Raw genomic sequence first — 18896 nt, 5'->3', positions numbered from 1 at the left:
AGCCGGAATTCTTACTGGTTGGTAGGTGATCAAATATTTATGTCATGCAATAAAATGCTAATTAAATACTGAAAAATCATACAATGTGATTTTCTGGATTTTTGTTTTAGATTCCGTCTCTCACAGTTCAAGTGTACCCATGATAAAAAAATTACAGGCCTCTACATGCTTTGTAAGTGGAAACCCTGCAAAATTGGCAGTGTCTCAAATACTTGTCCTGCCCACTGTATATCTATGAAGTATGTAGAGTCAGAAACCTCTTGACAGTGTGTAAGTCTTCTTTTCTAATGGTGTGATGGGTTTCTGACTGATGGAGCCTGACACACAATAAGCTAAACAGCAATTCATTTTAATCCTATTGTATCTGTGGTAACAGAGGTGTACTTTAGAGAGGAAACAGAGATGTATGGCGAGAAAAAATATATAGTTTATTATGTTAAATACACAATCATACAGCAAACAAGGGATCCTCTATCAGAGAATTTCTATCAATGAAAAGCACAAATAAAAGGTTTCAACATTTTTGGCATTACATGATCATCATACTGCATAAATCTAACATAAAGACTTAGCTAAAATTATAGTTTATTTTTTGCATTCTAAATTCCCATACTAATTTCACTTACTAAAAGCAGTTTTATTAAGCCACGAATCGTAAAATGATTCTACTTGGAGTCTTTGTGACACTGGTAATATCTCTCACTACTGATGAAGGTATCTCACCTCAGAATACACTGCATCCTCTCTGCTGGTCTTCTATCTTGCTCTTCTGGAGTTCTTCTTGGGGTTTAAACTCACAGCAGCATAGTTCAACACGTCCCTCTCTTGGTGCTGTGTGAGAAGTGGAGTCATAAACAAGACATTATACTGGTTACATCCACTACATGAACCATTTTTATATGGGGTGAAATTATGTGCTAAAGTTGACCTGTTGACTAGTGGGGTTGATGATCTATCAGTTGATGCTTCAGGTTAAAAACGGAAAGTACAAAATTAAATTATGTACAGTACACAAGAAATCTTATTGAAACGGAACACGGTACACCTTCCTAATATTTAGTTGCACCTCCTTGTGTTGCACCAAACCGGTGTGCCTGGCACCTACTACCATGCCCCGTTCAAAGTCACTTAAATCTTTTGTCTTGCACATTCACACCTCTGAATGGCACACATACTGTACACAATCCATGTCTAAATTGTCTAAAGATGTAAAAATCCAACTTGAACCTTTCTAGTACACTGATTGAAGTGGATTTAACAGATGACATCAATAAGGGACCATAGCTGTTGCATGGATTCACCTGGTCAGTCTATGCCATGGAAAGAGCATGTGATTCTAATGTTTTGTACACTCAATGTGTGAGGTTCCTCTTGGGGAGGTTGTAGACACAGCTCTGTGTAGGAGACCCAGCCTTAGGGCTCTTCTCACACTGATCACTCCTGTCTCCATGGGTGTAAATGATTCCTGGATGGGATTCTCCTGAGCCTTGTCTGAACCAATAGACACTCTTCTCCTGGACAGGTCTCAGTGTGTATTGTACAGTTCAGAGTCACTGAGTCTCCTGGTTGGACTGACTCAGACAGAGGCTGTTGAAGCACAGATATGATTCTGGATCCAGAACCTGACAAGAAGGCCAATAAAAACATTGAATCTCTAGAATATTACTGTAGCAAGTGTTCTACCTAAACATTTGTTAAATTAAGCTCTTAATAATCTGATTAAGAAAATACCTAATATTTACACAGTATGTCTGTAATTTCAGATTTACTCAAACAAAACACAAACTGTCTCTTTACCTTTTACAATGAGAATGGCTCCTCTAAGCACCACCTTATAACTCCTGTTTGCCACAACGGTCTAATGAACTGCATCTCAGACCCTGGTTGGTGTATCTTGTACAGTTCAGAGTCACAGAATTGTCCAATAGGTAGAATCCCCATCGTTTAGAGTTGTACAAATTGAGAACAATTTTTTATTTATTTTTTATTTTACCTTGATTTTACTAGGCAAGTCAGTTAAGAACAAATTCTTATTTTCAATGATGGCCTAGGAACAGTGGGTTAACTGCCTGTTCAGGGGCAGAACGACAGATTTGTACCTTGTTTTAAGCAAATGTTTCAATCTTTATCACTGCAGCTACTGTAGTATAAGAGACTCAATGTTGTGACCTTTTGGAACATGTATGCTATGACTCTGTCATCGAATAAGGCTTCTATCACCACACAGCCACTTCACCTCACCAAAAACACAACATGGAAAAAACACAGCAAACACAATACAGTAGTCTTCTTTTAGTGATCACTCATTCAGGATTTACACCCAGTAGAATAGATGGATTGAATGCCCTCCCATGATATTGTAATTGAGTAAGTCCATGGTTCTAGTGTCCTAACATCACACTTAAAATCAGGGTTTGTTTTTGACTAAGAACTACTGATCACTAAGTCAAATTATGTAATACATAGATAGCACACTGTGTTTTTTCACAGATTTCAGTCGACTATGTATTTATTTGATTTGATTTAACCTTTAACTAGGCAAGTCAGTTAAAAACGAACTCTTATTTTCAATGATGGCCTATGTATAGATAAGCTGCCTCATTATTAAAAGAGTATGTTTACTGTTGCTAAAATGTTCAACTTGAAGAGTAAGTAGTAGAGCCTACAGTATGAGAGAACTAAGAGTTCTGAAACATCTAGCAGAAAACCACAGAAATAGAGAAAAATTGAGAGAGAGAGTAAAGAGCAGAGAGAGAGAGAGAGACAAAGTCCTTGTGTGCAAAAGGTCAGCAGGTCCTAACCAAGCATGATCACATCCTCATCTTGTGTTCATCACAGACCACAGAGTACCTGTAAATAGGTTCTCAACACTTCTCAACACTACAACTTAACGATGCCTGAGTATGGCCCAAATAAATACATTCAACATCCTTTGTCTTCATTACTGTTATTTATTCATCGTATCACAATCAAGTCAATATCAAATGGCAGAGAATTAATGAATTAAATTATTCGTAGCTACAGTTACAATAACAAAGAAAGACAGTTAACTAACAGCTCCTGAATTTTATGGACATCTGATTTATTGTTCTACTGTCTGATCCCAGAGTACACCGTCTCTTCCTCCATGTTGCTCCTCTGTCTTCTAGAGTTTTTTTTCTTGTTGTTTAGATTCATATCTACATAAAGGAGATGGTCTGCATCTTGGGCCTGTGAAGAACAATTAAGAAATGGAGGGAGAATATTACTATATGTAAATCTTTAAACTTTTTATGGTAATGCAACATCAGGAATTCTGCTTACCCCTGTATCTGAAGAAGAGACTGCTGGACCTTTTGTCTGAGAGACGGATCCTGAAAAGAAAGACAAAGATATATTTTCCCATTACAGATACATAACTTCTATGAAGGACTTTACCTGTCACATACCTCATTGATTTCATTGGTATGGACTTCTCTTACCTCTATACTGCAGACACTTGCTCTTGTTCATCTTGTACATGATGCTACCAAGGACAATGATCAGAATGAACGAGAGACCAAACGTTGGGCTCAGTCAATACACCGAGAGAAGAGGGGTGCTCCATTGTCTGTGAAAATAAATATTGTGCTTGAAGTATAGTAACTTCAAGGATGGTTACATGTTTTCTTATGTGATATAAATAACTAGTACTGTGTACAGTTTAACATAGTATATTATACAATAGATATGAACAAACTTGTAAGATGAATCACCTACTCTTGATCTTCAGCCTAGTCCCGTTCCCGAATGGTATCTTCCCACTTGAGGCCACAGCACAGCATTAAGTCCCAGCATCAGAGAGGCTAAGGTTCCTCTTGGGGACCTCAAGAGAACACTGTTGTCCTGCACAGGTCTCAGTGTGTATTGTACAGTTCAGAGTCACAGAGTCTCCAGGCTGGACTGACTCAGACACAGGCTGCTGTACAACGGTGGTGTTTCTGGATCCTGAACCTGATAAGAAGGTTATAATGTCAGTAAATATATGTTTGGGTCTTAACTAAACATATGTTGAATACATAAAATAATATTTGATTATGCAAATACATCATTTTGTATTCAGTATCATTGTATCCAGACGGTAAAGTGGAAAAAGTGCTCAAGATGTTCCCTCAGTTGCAGTCCATAAGTAACTAGTTATTTTCTCTCTAAATGTGAATTTTGTACCTTTTACAATAAGAATGTATCCTCCAAATTCCACCATATTGTATTGTCTTCCTTCACACGTGGTTCTAATACCATCAATTACATGTTGTGTATTTAACCCTCTGTTTCCCCTCATGTCCTTGTCGGAGATTGTTTTGATTGTATGTGATGTGCTATTTAGTGTTCGTGTCTGATGGGTTTTGTACTCACTTTGTAATTTTGTACATTTTGGTTGTTTTGGAGTTTTGTCAGCATTTATTAAACAACTGCGTTTATACCAAATTCATCCTGCGCCTGACTTCCCTGCTACCAACACACACCCCTTACAACGTCTGAGATCTTTAGGTGGTTTATTCCATTGCCGCTTTCCACCGAGACACGAGGGTTACCCTTAAAGTCATGGTAAAATATAGCATTCTTTTCATACTAGTCATGATCTGTGTCTGGGAAACTGGCCCATGTGATAGATAGAGGCTATATAGCATGAAGTATGTCAGTGGACTGTGTTTCTAATTGTCATGGTCATGATCAACAATGTAAACATGAGAGAAAACACACTGAGACCACATAGATATCCTACATAGTGAGTCAAGGCCAACCAGGCCTGTCCAAAGCATAGAGACGGCGTCATTTTGAGCTCACATTAGGCCGTGTTCAGGTACCTGTGGACAGCTCACTGAGTGCATGATGAGTGGGTGTGTTCAACATGGTAATAGTAGGTTTTGTCTGCAGAAGCCCTCTGGACAAACATTCATACAGACATACTGTATGTACAGAACACAAGAGAAGGAAGAATTCTATTTTAGTCCGTATCAGTTGTTAAAATTTATATTTATTCATGCAAAAAGAAGGCACATTCTGTACACATGGTTTTCAGGTGAGCAGTTCAATCAATTAACACATACAGCATAAGCAAGGATGATGATGCTCAATTTAATTAAAAGTCACAGGCAAAAAAAATTCAAATGCAATACGAGCAACAAAGCAATCTCAGTTAATCATCATTTGCAATGCATAGCGATGATACAATATCTCCAACTTTATTCCAAAACCCATCTCTAGTCTATTGACACTGGTCTTATCTTTATCTATTTCCTGGTGATATAGACGATGATTATGATGATCAGACAGCAGAGGAGAATTCCAGATCTTATGATGGAGAGAAGGACCAGCATTTCCATCTGTGGATCAACGCCACAATCTGAATAATAAAAGTGATCTTTAAATGCCATAGACTTGTAATGCACACGGTAGGAGAGAGAGCTGGTTTCAAGCACAGAGTGTAGCAGGTGTTTATTGGGAGGAACTATGGGAGGAGGCAGGTAGCTGGGTCCAGGGGCAGGCAGAAGGTCATACACGGTTGGTACAAAATGGCAACAGTACAGACAGGGAATAGGCGTCGTGAGTCAGGCAGGCAAAAACTATCATACACTGGAGGAGCGCAGGACGAGAAAAAACCAGCACTCCAAAAGAAGTTTGTCTCAAAACAAACAATACCTCACAGTGATGGGTTGCAGGGAACTGAAGTAAATAGTGTGGGATGATGACATGCAGGTGTGTGAACAGGTGAATAGAATTCCGGTGATTGGGATCTTGAGAGTGAGCTGGAAAGTGGGCTGCGTTTCGGAAGCTAAGTGTTTGGGAGTGTGAGTTGGTCGCAGACGTTACAAGACTGACCAGGTGAATGCTATGATCTCGTATTGATGTAATTTGTTAAATCCACTTCAATCAGTGTAGATGAAGGGGAGCAGATAGGTTAAAGAAGGATTCTTAAGCCTTGAAACAAGTGAGACATGGATTGTGTGATTCAGAGTGTGAGTGGGCAAGGCAAAATATTTAAGTGCCGAATGGGATATTGTAGTAGGTGCCAGGTGCACCGGTTTGTGTCAAGAACTGCAATGCTGCAGGGTTTTTCACACTCAACAGTTTCCTGTGTGTATCAACAATGGTCCAACACCCAAAGGACATCAAGCAAACTTGAGACAACTCTGGGAGGCATTGGAGTCAAGATGGGACAGCTTCCCTGTGGAACGCATTCAACACCTTGTATAGTCCATGCACTGACTAATTGAGGCTGTTCTGAGGGCAAAAGGTGGAGGGGAGTTGGGGGGACATTTAAATATCAACATTAGGAAGATGTTCCTAATGTTTGGTATACTCAGTGTATACTGTATCCCTCCACTATATTGCTACGGTAAGTAGTCGATACCGCAAATCAATAATTAACCGTAATGTTTGTATTTTTAATAATAGCTTAATACATTAGGAAATGTAGTCTACCTTCAACATCCAGCTTGGTCCCGTTCCCAAACAGTATCTCCCCACATGAGGCCACAGCACAGTAGTAAGTCCCAGCATCAGAGAGGCTGAGGTTCCGCTTGGGGAGGTTGTAGACACAGCTCTGTGTAGGAGACCCAGCCTCAGGGCTCTTCTCACACTGTTCACTCCTGTCTCCATGGGTGTAAATGATTCCTGGATGGGATTCTCCTGAGCCATGTCTGAACCAATAGACACTGTGTTCTCCTGCACAGGTCTCAGTGTGTATTGTACAGTTCAGAGTCACAGAGTCTCCTGGCTGGATTGACTCAGACACAGGCTGCTGAAGTATAGTCATATTTCTGGAATCTGATCCTGACAAGAAGGCCAAAAAAAACTATTTCATCTCTAGAATATCCCTGTGGCAAGTGTTGTAACTCAACATTTATTCAATAGATCTCATCTGAGAATACCTCATATTTTCACTGTATATCTGTAAATTCGGATTTACAAAAAGTAAATAATAATCATGACTTTCTCTTTACCTTTTATGATGAGAATGACTCCTTGTCCAAATTCCAAATTGTTTCCATAAGCACTTCCACAGTAGTATGTGCCTGTATCAGAGAGTTCCACGTCTGCGATCATTAGATTATTTTTCCCTTGGCCACCTTCCACTGTGAAGCGAGGGTTATTCTTAAACTCCTGGTAAAATGTTGCATTCGTGCCATACTTAAAGATGGTTGAGATGAGCTGAGGAATATTTCCAAAACTTTGCTTGTACCAGGAGAACATTATTCTCACGTCGCCTTTGTTGAAGCAACGTAAAACCACTGTGTCTCCAACGTTGGCTGACATGAGACCATTCTTCTGACTGATGGATGAGGACTCAGTCCCAGCTACTCCATGAACTAGAGAACATGAAACTATATTAGCTGTTACATACCTTAAATACAACGTTGGATTGTCATAGTGTCCGTAGAACAATAATGGGATACTTTGTGTCTCCAAATCAAGAAATATAAAATGTATAAGATTGACTTACCCATCTCTACGAGAAGTGGAAAGATCAGACACAGTGTGATCATCTTTAAAGTTGTCAGCTCTTCACAACTTGGGTCTTGTGTGGAAAGAGTCCACCCATGTAGACAACGCTTCAACAATGGAGTTACAGGTGATTGGTCGAACTGGACCGCATCATTTTTGTTAACGCCTCACTCAGGCATGAGTGTGGTCTTTACGTGTATCTTCTACAGTTCAGAGTCCCAGAATTGTCCTAGATGTAGAGTCTCATAAATTAGATATGTACAAATTGAGCACTGATTTTTGAAACACGGTTTCCCTCAATCTTTATCACTGCAGCTGCTGTTGTCTAAGGGACTCAAATTTGTGACCTGGTTTTGAACATGCATGCTATGACACTGTCTTCCACTAGGCCTTCTATCAGTCACTTCACCTCACTAAACACATCTAAAAAAACATGACAAACACAGCAAATACAATACAGTAGTTTTATTTTTGTGATCTACCCTTCAGAATTTACACTCAAATGACAAGATAGTTTGAATGCCCTCCTATGACATTGTTATTGAATATGTCCATGGTTCTAGTCATCTAACATCACACTGATAATCAGGGATAGTGTTTGATTGAGCATACTGTATTGATCTCTACGTCAAATGACCTAATACACAACTCATTGTGTTTTTTCACAGATTTCAGTTGACTTGGTATCGATATGCTGCCTCATTAAAACAGTTGATTAATTGTAGCTATAATTGTCAACTGGAAGAGTAAGTATAGTCAACAGCATGAGTGAACTAAGGATTCTGAGACATCTGGCTGAAAACCACAGAAATAGAAAAAGAGCGAGAGAAGGGTCATGCATGCAACAGGCCAGCAGGCCCTAACAAAGAGTAGACCTATCCTCATCTTGTTTTCATCACAGACCACAGAGTACCTGTAAATAGGTTCCTGTGTGTGTAAGGGGGTGTTAGTGGCACGAGAATAGAAAACATGTTTCAACACTACAACTTAAAGATGCCTGAGTATGGCCTAAATCATTTATTATTGTTGAATGCTTTATTCATCTAATCACATTCATCTTCTTTCATGTTGCTTCAATGTCTTCTCAACCTGTTTTTCTTGTTACTCAGATTCAGAGCTACCAGTGGAGGCTACTCAGAAGAGGAAGTAAAAATCATCATCCTTAGTGAATTTCATAAAAATAAAAATGTTAAAACATTTAAAAAGTATAATTTTTATATAAAACTATACTAAATATAATCACATCACCAAATAATTGATTAAAATACAATATTTTGCAATGAAGATCTACAGTAGCCTCAACAACACTCTGTAGGGTAGCACCATGGTGTAGCCGGAGGACAGCTAGCTTCCGTCCTCCTCTGTGTACATTGACTTCAATACAAAACCTAGGAGGCTCATGGTTCTCACCCCCTTCTATAGACTTACACAGTAACTGACAACTCCTGGAGGACGTCTTCCAACCTATCAGAGCTCTTGCAGCATGCGGCAGGGTAGCCTAGTGGTTAGAGCGTTGGACTAGTAACTGAAAGGTTGCAAGTTCGAATCCCCGAGCTGACAAGGTACAAATCTGTCGTTCTGCCCCTGAACAGGTTAACCCACTGTTCCTAGGCCGTCATTGAAAATAAGAATTTGTTCTTAACTGACTTGCCTAGTAAAATAAAGGTAAAAAAAAAAAATGTACTGACATGTTGTCAACCCAATCAAAGGATCACAGAATGAATCTAGTACTGAAAGCATAAGCCACAGCTAGCTAGCACTGCAGTGCATACAATGTTGTGAGTAGTTGATTCAAAGAGAGAGAGAGGAAGACAATAGTTGGACAGTTATGAACAAATACATTTATTCCAAAATGAAGGAGAAACAAGAGAGAGATAGAGATTTGCCATTTTTTTTTTCAGTTTCACTTACTTAGCTAGCAAATGCAGCTAGCTAGTTTAGCCTACTCAAACACTCTGCTCAAACAGAGGTATGGTATGTTAGCTAGCAGGCTATGACTATCCAACACAACACTGGAACTATTCCAAGTCAAGGTAAGCTTTTGGTTTTACTAATTTATTGCCACCTGGCCCGCTGGTGTAAGTGCTATACTGCTTTGTTAAACATTTGTTAAACGGAAGTAAATGCAACGAAACAGGGATAAACATACCTGAATTTGTCCAATAGAAACTCTAGTTTGCAACTGTTGTACTGATGATTGCACCCTAGATCAGCTAGATGCAGGCAGGAAGTGTACAAGGCGGTATTGAATGTGTCACTGTGTCCATCTGTCACTGTCTGTCAACTCAAAATGTTAACTCGACCTGTGTGCACCTACATTGTAAACTTTCATTCATAGGCTAGGTTGTAGCATCCTCATGATGGGCAAGGGCACAACTTTCACTGGGGACGGGAGGACGGGGGTCATAGAATGCATAAAATACATTCTGAAATTGCATTTTTGTCCCCCCAGTTTTGTCATTACAATGTGATACACAAATATTGACTTTGTGCTTTAGGACCATGTGGATGCCTCAGAGTGGTGGGGTAGGCTGTGTGGAGTGTTCATGCCCCAGGACTACCTGACATGATGACTCCTTGCTGTTCCCTGTCCACCTGGCCGTGCTGTTGCTCCAGTTTCAACTGTTCTGCCTTATTATTATTTGACCATGCTGGTCATTTATGAACATTTGAACATCTTGGCCACGTTCTGCTATAATCTCCACCCGGCACAGCCAGAAGAGGACTGGCCACCCCTCATAGCCTGGTTCCTCTCTAGGTTTCTTCCTAGGTTTTGGCCTTTCTCGGGAGTTTTTCCAAGCCACCATGCTTCTACACCTGCATTGCTTGCTGTTTGGGGTTTTCGGCTGGGTTTCTGTACAGCACTTTGAGCATTTTGAGCTGATGTACGAAGGGCTATATATATTTTTTTGATTTGATCTCGACATGTCAACTGTGTCTGGACCTCGTTGCGCAGTCCACTGCGGAATTGAATGTGGAGCGCCGGTTCATTCCATCCACTGGAGGCTGCCACAGTCTGAAAGGTGAGGGCATACTCAGCAGTGGTCTGGGCACCCTGCTGGAGATGGGAAAGTTGCTCACCTCCCTCTCTGCTCTCTGTAGGATGGTCGAGGACCAATCTGAACAGAGCCATGAATCTCTTATAGGAACCCAGTTCCTCCTCTCTTCTCTCCCAGACAGCCGTAGCCCAATCCAGCGCCTGTCCGGTCAGCAGGGAAATGAGCGTGGCAACCTTGGACTTCGTGGTAATGGGGACTCCTGTCTGATAGCCAAAATAGAGGGAGCACTGGAGCAGGAAGCCACATCATTTTGATGGAGTACCGTCATATTTATCTGGAAGGGACAGTCGGGCATCGCTGACCTGGGCGGAAGGCTGGGGAGGCTGGTGGGCAGGCTCACTGTGACAACCCGTGGTAGGACCCTCTGATAGCCAGTCAAGCTCACATCAAAAGGTGTGAGTTTGACAGGCTCGGGATGCTGAAACGACAGCGACCATAATTCCTACTATTTCACTCCCTGTAGGAGCGCACTTTCTGTAAAACACATAGTCTGATCAAAAGACAGCAGTCACACACAGCATGATGTTATAGAATAAGCAGCCCATTCGCTCTGACATAATAAGCCAGTAGGTCCCAATCATAAGAACAAAAAAACAAAACCATTAGGCTAAACATTTCCCAATCGAAATGTACAACTATTACTTCCCATTGCAAACATGGTGAGCACATTAAGCACACACACTAACAAGTGATCTAAAGGTTAAATGCAAAAAAAATTCAAACTAACATTATATTCAAAGAGAGAGCTTACAACAGCAAGCTGCATTTTTGTTTTAACCTTTATTTAACTACGCAAGTCAGTTAAGAACAAATTCTTATTTTCAATGACAGCCTAGGAATAGTGGGTTAACTGCCTTTTCAGTGGCAGAACGACAGATTTTTTCCTTGAAAGCTCAGGGATGTGAACTTGCAACCTTTTGGTTACTAGTCTAACACTCTAACCACTAGGCTACCCTGCCGCCCCAAAATAACTGTTCTACTCACCAGATCATGATAATTTTGACAACTTCTTTTTCGAAGTTCATCTTGAAACACGAATTAGCATCAACATCCTCTCTGATAACACCTGCTAAAGCAGCAACTAGCTAGCTTAGACTGTGGGAAAACTACTGCTCGCTATTGCATAGAGACCTGTCGGCCTTCAAGAAAGGCGGAATTTTCCATATGTTTAAAAAAAAATGTGACTCATTCTGGTAAACGAGGTGTATGTCGCCTTACTACTTCACAATAGAAGCAAATTAAAGTAAACTATTTTTTACATTAAAATGCTTTTTTTTTGGCGGAAATGCCTTCTGGAATATGCAAACTTTTTTTTGTCTTAATAACAAACTTGTATGCCGTCTGTAACTGCAAAATAAAATGGTTACATTATGAGTGTAGTTTGTTTAACCACAGAAAAAGACAGGAATCTTCCCACTAGCCATGATTTGTCTGAGATATTGGATGGGCTGGACCTGTCGAGAGATGATTTCGGATTGGTCTCCCATGTAGCGTGCTTCTGACTATAATTTGAGCTGCTCAGTGTGAGGAGGAACGAGCTTTGGAATCAGTGGAATGCCCGGTGGAAGCAGAGTATGATAGCTAAGGAGATGGAAAAAATTCAGGCGTTTGATAATGCAGGGGGAGTTGAAAAGAGTAAACACAAATGCTGTTGTATAAAACACATGTCTCCGGATTATTTCTTAAAACTACGGGAAACCATGGGGACCGTGACAGAGAGGGAGAAGCTTTCATCCATGCATACGGGTAAGAGAGTCTGATTCGCTACATTTTCAGATATTATACATTTCTAATTTTGTTAGAAAGTAGTTTTCATTGCAAGTTAAACCATTCTGTTAGCTAGCTAGCTAATGTTAAGTGGCTCGCTAGCTAACATTATGTATATGATCTGTGTAGTAATATTATTCAGAGCCATTTGCATTGCTAGTTATAGCCGAATGTTAGCTAGCTAGATATCATTGAATCTCGTTGGTTAGCTTTAACTACCTAGATTCATGCAGGGTAGTAGCATTATGAGCTAGGATTATGGTACATTGTTTAGCTATCTAGCTGGCTGTGTGTAAACAAAAGACGCCAATATGCAAGTAACCATTTTACTGTACAGTTTACACCTTCTGTATGTGACAAATAAACCTCGATTTTAGTTGATATAGTGTGGTATGAGGGCCCAACGTCCACAGGTGGGGGTCCACAGGTGGGGGTTGTGTTTACCAGAGATGGCAATGTGAAGAACAACATGATCTTCACCAAAGTCAAATTAGGATATACATTTAGGCCAACGAGACAGTGACCAAGTTATAAAATTATTCAGTATAATGCCTTGCTTTTATTTAGTCACACTCACCACCTTAAGCTATTTTCTGTAATTAGCTCGCCATTAACTTGTAAATTACGATCTTGTTGTAATTCTATTTTCCTGTAATAATGAATACAAATTAGTTAAAGTGAAAATGTTGTCAGCTATATAATGTCATGACTGGATCAGAATGGGTCAGATCAGACTGGTGGAGTGTGTGTGTGCGTGTGTGTGTGTGTGTGTGTGTGTGTGTGTGTGTGTGTGTGTGTGTGTGTGTGTGTGTGTGTGTGTGTGTGTGTGTGTGTGTGTGTGTGTGTGTGTGTGTGTGTGTGGGGGGGGGTTAGGGGGGTGGCTGGTGACAGTAACCAGGCCTCTGTCTCTCCCCAGAGGGGAGACGGGGAGCTGCTGGATGGTCAATATTCATACCCTGCTGTAAATCTCTGGAGGGGGAAACTTTCTCGCTCTACCCTTTTAGTTTCAACCAAAGGAATGCCTTTGCAGCCAAAAACTGCAACTTCCAAAAACTCCCCTCTCAGACATTCACTGGTACGGCTAAGTCGCTGTTCTTAGTAAACAGCTCATTGGAGACCGGACAACTAAGAAGAAGGAAATTGTGACCTCTGGTGGACAATCAGAGCACGTAAACATCTTTCCGAGAAGATTTGGTTCCGACGGAAATAAATGACGAACGAACAGCATTCAACACGTAAGTACATAAATTATTTTCTTATTCCGAACGGGTGACGGTTCATATGCAAGGCATATGATTAACATGAGGACAGTCCTAGAATGTATCCACAATAAATGTCCCTTTTTCTTTTTCTCTCTATTTTCCACACACGCGTCTCCATCTCTGTGGAATAAGCCATCATATCTTGTCAGTCCGCTAGAGACCTTTGTCTCGTGTAAGTGTGTATTTGTGTTCTGTGTTATTACTTAGTTAGTAAATACATGATTCAACCAATCTGTGTAGTACTGAATGATGAGTAAAGCTGTGGTTCTTGCAGATCCAAGAAGGTTACGACTGTTCAGAATGACACTGATGTGAGGTAATGATTAATAATTGATTGTTATTGTTATATAACATATATCTTCTGGAGTTTAATCATTAAACAACTTCTTCCATGGTGCCCTAAATCCTAATGAGTTAATTGTTACATGAACCAGGGGGGCAAGGTAGCCTAGTGGTTAGAGAGTTGGACTAGTAACCAAAAGGTTGCAAGTTCAAATCCCTGAGCTGACAAGGTGCCAATCTGTTGTTCTGACCCCTGAAAAGGCAGTTAACCCACTGTTCCTAGGCTGTCATTGAAGGTAAGAACTTGTTCTTAATTGACTGACTAAATAAAGGTAAAACATTTAATTTAATCGAGTAACAATTTAACATAGTTTGTTGATTAAATATAAAACTCTTCAGATTAATGTAAGTCAATTCACGGCAGTGGAAACTTCTGACCACAGAGATCTTTGTATGAGGTGTTTGTTTTTTCATCACTTTTCATAGCAGCGAGGTGACTTCGACCACAGGCCGAGTTGTTTTCCATCCCTGTTTATACCAGCGATGTGACACTAACCACAGGCCGAGGATGTAGCGTCTGCAGCGAATGCATCAAATGAGAGTCTGCAGAGAGGATTAAGACCCGCCTCTGTACAGAGAGGCCCAGTGATGTTCACCTCAGCAGGTCTCACTCATCACTGAGCTGCTCCTCCCTGTCACTCACACCACAGGAAGTGACGCGTTTCTCACAGGCCCTTCCTCTACCCCAGACTCCGAATATTATTCTCCATATAAGGCAACTAGCTGCTTTTCAGAAAAGGTGGCTGTGATCTAATTTTTATTAAGTAATCAATATAATACAGTTGTCCAATGCTGGGTACTTTGTCCTTTACGGCCAACTTATTAAAGAATAACCAAATCACTAATAAACACAACAGAGAACTAAGCTAAGAGAGGCCAAAAGAGGCAACTACTCCTCTGTGGCCATGACACAGTTGTGGTTTGAGTCTAACTCCCCCTCTCTAACTACCCCTGTACCACTGAACTGTGTGGCCTAACAGAGTGGAAGAGGGCTACAGAAGCCCTGAGGTACAATGTACAGAAACTACAGAGATATTTACTGATTTACATTTCAATACATTTGATTTAACTACACATACAATAGAGGAAGAATTAAACTTGTATTCAAAGATATGGCAAACCACTTGTCCTCCTCTCCATCCTCCACTTTGTCATCTTGTAACAGCATACACTACATGGGAGTCCAGCGCCTTCTCTCCTCTTCTCTCCTTTTTCTTGGAGGTGAAATTCAGGGCAGCATAATTCAGTGCATCAGGATCTTGGTTCTGTACATTTAGAAACACCATAACATACAATTATAATTTACACTGTTTCTGAATTGCTTATATTTTCAAAATGATTTCACTGAACAAATAGCATTTACCTGATCATTTTGTAGTTGTCGTTGCGAGTCGGGTCCTGAATATGATATAAAACAGAGATGAGAGAAGATATCAACTGATCATTCCATTGTAGTGTTCACAATATAACTTTTACTGACTCTTTCAATTCTCAGTATATAGTTTGTCAGGGGTAGGCAACCCTGTTCCTGGAGTGCCACAGGTATTGCAGGATTTGGTTCCAAATAAGCACCACACCTTCCTAACTGAGCTAATTGATCAGTTCATTGATTTCCTAAATTCAACACACCTAGTCTTCCAGGTCAGTTAAACTAAAAACATGATGTTTCTGCGGCACTCCAGGACCAGGGTTGCCTACCCCTGAAATATATCACCTGCAATATGTCATGTGAAACATTTTCTATGTACGTGTAGTTAATAGCAGGCACCATATGAAATGGGCTCCATACCTGTGTTTAGTCTGTTTGCATCTCTTCTGCCCTTGAGGACCAGGATGAGGATGATTATCAATATAACAGCAGTTACAACACTCAGGATTACAACCAGTAGGAAGAGGTTCATGGTTTCATCTTCCTCTATTACAAAACAGATTTAAATTAGATTCAGAACTATAAAAACTTCTACCCCGTTTGCTACCAATAGAGAATTATCAGGTCGCTATACGATGCTGTTATACTTAGTTTCTATTTTGTGGTACTTTCATGGTATATCATGTTAATACATTTATGAAAGATTCTCACTTAAAATTACAGAATGAACATACCTTCTCCATAGAGCTCTGTAGAGTCCTTGTCATAATCTTTGTGACCTTATGAACAATTAGGTGAGTTAAATATTCTACTGTTATTCAAACTGGGATATGATAGTATTGTATCTCTAACATTTAGTCAAAATATATCATATACCTAGAATAAATGGTTGTGCATTTGGTGTCATTTATTATGTTCAACATAGGAGGGCCAAGCACAGGAAGCAGCTCTTTCAGTAGTTTAGTTGGAATAGGGTCCAGTAAGCAGCTTGAAGGTTTAGAGGCCATGATTATTTTTATCATTGTGTAAAGAGATATAGTACTAAAACACTTGAGCGTCTCTCTTGATCCAAGGTCCACGCAGAGTTGTGCAGACTCAGACTCATTTCTATTCTGTGGTACTTTCATGGTACATCATATCAATTCATTTCTCAAAGATTCTCACTTAAAATTACAGAATGAATATACCTTCTTCATGGTGCTCTGTAGAGTCCTTGTCATAATCTTTGTGACCTTTTGAACAATTAGGTGAGTTAAATATTCTACTGTTATTCAAACTGTAATACTAGATAGTATTGTATCTCCAACATTAAGTCAAAATTATATCTGATACCTAGGATAAATGTTTGTGCATTAGATAAATGTTTGTGCTTCATAGCTGCCAATTTATTGAAATGATTACCTTGGACCTTCAGGACAGTCACATTGGTGAAGATTAAATAGTTATCCAACATTCCACAGAAGTACAGACCAGAATCAGCTACTTCCACCTCTGTGATTGTGAGAAAGATCGTTATGTTGGTCATGACCATTTTCATATGATTGTCCTGAAATCCATTTTGATGTTGAACAGTTGGCAAGGAGCTCCACATAGACGTGATGCACAGCGGCTCTGAGCCGTTGACTTGCTTGAACCAGCCAACATGTCCATGTGTTTTAAGGACATTGATGCACTGCAGGGTGACATTTTCTCCTGAATGTACCACCATTAAGGGTGGCGGAGAGACACACACAACACGGGTCAGATCTGAAAGAGAGAGAACAAAAGTTAAGAAAGAGTTGTGAGTAAAACGTCACAACTATGTGAGAGACCAAATCTATTGATGAATCACAAAATCTGAACTGAAGATACAGTCACTTACAGAAGCCGTAGAGGACGAGAGCTGGTATATATATGCGTTCCATTCTGTGTTTAGATCTACACTGCCAGACCATGAATGAAGGACTGAATCTTCAAATAAGAGATGAAAGTAAGTTGTGATTATGGGCGGGACATAATGATAACCATAGCTGAATACAATGACCACAGATACAAATCATCTTATCACCAACCACTGATGTTCCACTCTTGCATTTGGTTTGATAGAGAGAATTTCTTGTTGTTGAGTGTAGTTTAACATCATAGAGATTGGCAGACTTTTAAATAGTCATAATTGATCAAACATACAGTTGGTCAAACATATTTTGTCCACTTTAAAGTAATACAATTTGAAAAGTGTCTGGATTTCAGTAGATATTCGACATCTAAATCAGTTCTCACTGCGAGATTCTCCTCACAGTTGGGTTTATTTATTGTCGTGGGCAGAAGGACCTCCTGGAGTGGCTAACTATTGGCTGGAATTGGTGGTGGTTTGCCAATATGGGCACTCTTTTGACTGCACCAATAGATCACTGAATTTAGGAACTCTTGCAATTGGCAGGAGCAGTGTGTTGCAGTTGACCCATAGTATACCTGGAACGTATACGCCTGGAGTGAGAAAGCAGGTACAGAAGGTGAGTTAACCTCTTACACTTATGGTGGCGCTATTTCATTTTTGGAAGAAAAACGTTCCCGTTTTAAACAAGATATTTTGTCACAAAAAGATGCTCGACTATGCATATAATTGCTACTGTTCGAAAGAAAACACTCTGACGTGTCCAGAAATACAAATATCTTCTCTGTGCGTGCCCTTTAACGTGAGCTTCAGGCAAAACCAAGTTGACTTGGCATCCAGGAAATGACAAGGATTTTTGAGGCTCTGTCTTTCATGATCTCCTTATATGGCTGTGAACGCAAGAGGAATGAGTCTGCCCTTTCTGTCGTTTCCCCAAGGTGTCTGCAGCATTGTGACGTATTTGTAGGCAGATCGTTGGAAGATTGACCATAAGAGACCACATTTACCACGTGTCCGCCCGGTGTCCTGCGCCGAAATTGGTGCGCAAAAGTCACCTGCCAGTATTTTTCCATGGGGCACAGAGAGAGAAGCAAGCTTCCACGAACTGCATGTCAATGAAGAGATATGTGAAAAAACACCTTGAGGATTGATTCCAAACAACGTTTGCCATGTTTCGGTCGATATTATGTAGTTAATCCGGAAAAAGTTTCACGTTGTAGGTGACTGCATTTTCGGTTCGTTTCGGTAGCCAGGCGCAATGTAGAAAACGGAACGATTTCTCCTACACACAGACGCTTTCAGGAAACACTGCGCATCTGGTATGTGGCTGGGAGTCTCCTCATTGAAAACATCAGAAGCTCTTCAAAGGTAAATGATTTTATTTATTTGGTTATCTGGCTTTTGTGAAAATGTTGCGTGCTACATGCTACACAAAATGCTATGCTAGCTTTGCATACTCTTACACAAATTAGTCAATTTCTATGGTTCAAAAGCATATTTTGAAAATCTGAGATGACAGTGATGTTAAGAAAAGGCTAAGCTTGAGAGCAAACGCATTATTTTAATTTTATTTGCGATTTTCAGAAATCGTTAACGTTGCGTTATGCTAATGAGCCTGAGGCTTAGTCACAATCCCGGATCCGGGATGGGGAGTTTCAAGAGGTTAAATACTGAACAGATACAAAAGAACAGTACTGAACGTGAGAGAAAACCTATAGCTGATGACTAAATAAAGGGGGAGTAAACAGGGTATTGAT

General features: G+C 40.2%; 1 long non-coding RNA gene and 1 pseudogene across 1 annotated transcript; both read right to left on the bottom strand.

Moving 5' to 3' along the window:
- Nucleotides 1-3090: 3090 nt before the first annotated feature.
- LOC135510559 (uncharacterized) lies at nucleotides 3091-7531 on the bottom strand (annotated as a pseudogene).
- Nucleotides 7532-15052: 7521 nt separating this feature from the next.
- Nucleotides 15053-16038, bottom strand: LOC135510561 (uncharacterized). Its single transcript, XR_010451133.1, has 4 exons — nucleotides 16001-16038; nucleotides 15687-15717; nucleotides 15261-15295; nucleotides 15053-15162 (listed from the first exon to the last, which is right to left on the bottom strand). It is a non-coding gene; the product is annotated as an uncharacterized LOC135510561 (long non-coding RNA).
- Between the last annotated feature and the right edge of the window lie 2858 nt (nucleotides 16039-18896).

The sequence above is a fragment of the Oncorhynchus masou genome, chromosome 23 (genome assembly GCF_036934945.1).
Source record: "Oncorhynchus masou masou isolate Uvic2021 chromosome 23, UVic_Omas_1.1, whole genome shotgun sequence".
In the NCBI taxonomy this organism is placed as follows: Eukaryota; Metazoa; Chordata; class Actinopteri; order Salmoniformes; family Salmonidae; genus Oncorhynchus; species Oncorhynchus masou.
Note: the sequence above shows the minus strand (reverse complement) of the source record. Positions and strands in the feature narration are given on the sequence as shown.